Source organism: Schistocerca cancellata, chromosome 5 (genome assembly GCF_023864275.1).
Source record: "Schistocerca cancellata isolate TAMUIC-IGC-003103 chromosome 5, iqSchCanc2.1, whole genome shotgun sequence".
Lineage (NCBI taxonomy): Eukaryota > Metazoa > Arthropoda > Insecta > Orthoptera > Acrididae > Schistocerca > Schistocerca cancellata.
Genome location: NC_064630.1, coordinates 77,037,842 through 77,041,805, shown reverse-complemented (window position 1 = coordinate 77,041,805; position 3,964 = coordinate 77,037,842).

Here is a 3,964-nt window from a genome sequence, read left to right as displayed (position 1 = left end):
CAGTCCTGGGTGGTACTGTATCAGGAAGGGAATGCTCCTTTGTGGCAGCAGTGGGATTTTTGGGAGGTGGTGGGTGACTGGAGAGATATGGTACGGCAGATCTGTTTTTGTAAAAGATGGGGGAGGTAACTGTGATCTCTGAAGGCCTCAGTGAGACTCTTGGTGTATTTTGAGAGGGACCACTTCTCACAACAGATGTAATGGCCACAGGCAGCTAGGCAGTATGGAAGGGACTGTTGTCAAATGTGGTGTTGCTGGTGGTTGGTAGGTTTGATATGGATAGAGGGACTGTTGTTGCCATCTTTGGGGTGGATGTCAACATCAAGGAAGGTGATTTGTTGGGTTGAGTAGGGCCAGGTGAAGGAAATGGGGGAGAAGGTGTCGAATAGGTATGTGGCTTGATGTAAACTGATTAATAATTGTTCGAATAATTGGAAAAATTGATTGGAAAGAATAGTTGAAAGAAATCTGAAGGTAATTTATGAATCTGTGCAGAATCCTGGGTGAAATGTAACTGATTAATATCAACAGACCTTTAATATCAATACGCTCAAGGTCAACAAACATAATTTTCATTATGTACTGCTTCACATTAATTCCATTGTGTTTAGTCTTGATTGTGACAGTGTCGATACAGGAACACTCCTCTGGGTAGTGCGTAAATTCTTCTTGCTGCACTAAACCTCTTGATGCAGGATCTCAGCGACATGTGAAATGATGAACAGATAGGAGTTGACCTCTTAACTGCACGAATAAATATTGCTTTTCCAATAACTCTTTATAACACTTTTAATGAATGGTTGAAATACACATTTTTAACAATGCTGGTACAATAGATCCAAGCATACATCCGTACGCTACTACTTCCCAAAGCAAAAGGGGAAGATACAGGAATTAATAAATTGAAAAGCATATTTCTTACTTTGTTTCATACAGATATTTAATGATGTATCAGAACATTATCCTTGCTACAAATCAACTCATTAATTTATGTTTGGCAGTGTCTATAACTCGTTCAGTTTACTTATACGAGGGTTGGAACTTAAATAGAGGCAACTATTCATTCACAACCGACACAAAAGAGTTACATGTTTGCACTTGTTGCCGTACTTCAAAGTAGTCACCAGCATTGTGCAGAATCCATTGCCAGCGATGTGGAATGCATAGTATACTGTTAGCAGAGGCTGTTCTGTTGAGGTGCGAATGGAACGGTCTAGGTTCCTTCATCTGTGGAATCAAATCAAAGTCACAAGGACTTAAGTCCAGGGAATATGGTGGATGGTACAGTACTTCCTAGTCCCACCAGCCACAGCTTGTGTTGTATGCGCCTTCGCATTGTCGCGCAAAATGATGGGTGGGTTGCGCAGAAAGTGTTGTCACTTCTTTCGCTAAGCTAGTTGCAGGTGATGCTCCAAAAACAAACTGTAATACTGTGCATTGACGGTCTGCTGTGGAGGAACATAATGCATTAGGATAACACCATCACAGTCACACATGAGAATCACCATAACTTTCACCATACTGGGGCTCTGACGAACGTTCGACTTTCGCAGCGACCCATAATGACGTCATTCATTGGATTGGCGTTTCAGTTTTGGTTCATACAATGTGGCCCATGTCTCATCCAGTGTTACAATATAGTGTAAAAAGCCTTTCCTCACACTCATAGCTCTCCAAGTGTGTCTGAGCAGCATTGTAACACATCCATTTCTGCATTTCCATCAAGTCATGTGTAACCCATCATGATGCAATTTTTCCCATGCCCCTTTCAGGATGCAGAGCACAGTCATATGCGGTAATCTGGTTTTGTGGGTGAGCTCACGAATCGGATGGTGTCGATCACTGTTCACTAATGCAGCAACAGCATGCACTTATTCTTCAGAGACTCTAGGACGACCTGCCTGATGCATGTCTGCCGACCTTCATTGAAGGCTTTTACCCAACGTGCCACTGTTCTGTGTGGTAATGCTGATTCCCTGCATGCCTCTTGAAGACCTTGATGACACTGTCATGCTGTACCACCTCTGGATACAACTCCGTTGTTCCCATTTCAAAAACATAGTGACATCGTTATGTTAGACCACTCACTCACAAGTGACTGTGTTTCCCTTGATTGTGCGCATGCCGGTGACGTGGGACAAGCGAGTACATTTGCTCAGAGGTAAGGTAGGTATGTCAGCAATGTGTGCTATCAGCGACAATAGTCTACTCCATTGCATAGTTTCTCCACAGCAGTGTTTCCACTATTTAAGTTCCAACCTATGTAGCTTATATATAAGAAAAGAAAAAAATGAAGATATAATACAGTTCAGTACAGTTGCTCCTCACTATGTACTGACGTCATATGGAGGTACACAGTGTCTGAGCTTATTTCCCTTTTTGTGGGTTGATAATCCTTGCCGGTATGGGCATAGCCTTTGTTTTTGGCCATTGGAGTTATCCTGAATGGTTATCAATTTATATTCGCATGTCAGCTTCTTTTAACACAAATATATAAGTTTCCTCCTAACGAAGTGCTTGCTGTAACTGCATAGTCCCATTGTTGTCACTCAGCATCTGCACAGTGTTTAGCTTGCAAAGTATGCACAAGCAGCCCATCATCCATAATTGTCACAGTTTGCACTCACATGTTCTGTACAAGGCCAGAGTGTCTGTGTCGTGCATTTACAGTAGCTTTCACTGCACAAATTCATGAAGCTCATGTTCAGTGACGTGATCCTTTGTGAAATCTTTGCTGCGGTGACAACTTGTTTCCATATTAGCGGACCGAGGAATTTATTTCACCTTGTCGCTCTTACTTATTCAGTGGGGAGGCCAGCCGTATATCCGAAATCCGTCGACAAGGTAAGTTACTTACCACATTTTTTATGTCGAACACAGAAAATTTGTGTTACATGAAGTATTGCCAATTTTAGTTTACCACATGCATGCCCACATATTGTTTTAACACATGTACACTTAACACTTTGCAGCCAGGTTTTGTATGTTTTTGTGCTTTTGTTTTTGAGTATCTTTCATACAGTTGCATTACGTAAAGTTTCTGTAGTGTTCTTACACATAACATAATAAAATACAAATACAATTACAAAATATGCTCATTCTATTCATTTTCTGACATGCCATTATCGTTGTTCGTATCCATTATAGTCTGTAACATATTCTCTCCCCTTTTTATATATAGTGTCATTGCCTGTCATTTTATTTTCATTTTCGTTACATTATTTGTTTCCAATTATATGGGTACACATTTTACTCTCATTGGGTTAAACATGCTTCATATAATATTCAGACACTAATAGATTCTGTTTTCATTTATACCATAACTTGACATACATTTCATTTCAATTTACAATGACTTCTTGTCAGAGCATGTTTATCAATTCAAAAAGAATCAAAGGAGTAAACAATAGTTGCTGCAACAGATACTACATGCCGCTCAGATAACTAAGCATGGCCGCGCCTCTCTAGCGTTCTCCAGGAAGGATTTACACACTACAGGGTTGTGGAATTCTATGGAAAAGCACTTATGTGCTCAGTTATGTCTCATTAATAGATTCAACTGTGGTCCTAAGAACAAAATAGTTTGTTGTTTCTAAGCACATCTCAAATCTGATGATACTAGTCATATCAAATACTTATTAAGTGTTTAAAAATGCAGCTCAATATTTACTCGTTATGTTCATTGTATAAAAGATAACCATTTCATGTGCTGAGGTTTACAGAGTTGTATCGTCAATGTTTACATAAGTAACAAATGTGCATAAAAATTTCAATGCTATTCAGGTGTTTGATGCTTTCATCGTTAGTTGACACTCACGGTAGTTAGGTTTCGACCTCTTGATTATTTGGTAGTAGTCAAACTTAGTTCAACATCATGATATGTGATTTACTGCAACTGTTTGCTTCTTCACATACTTTTACACTATCACATTCATATGTATCACAAACTTACAACTGTATTTAC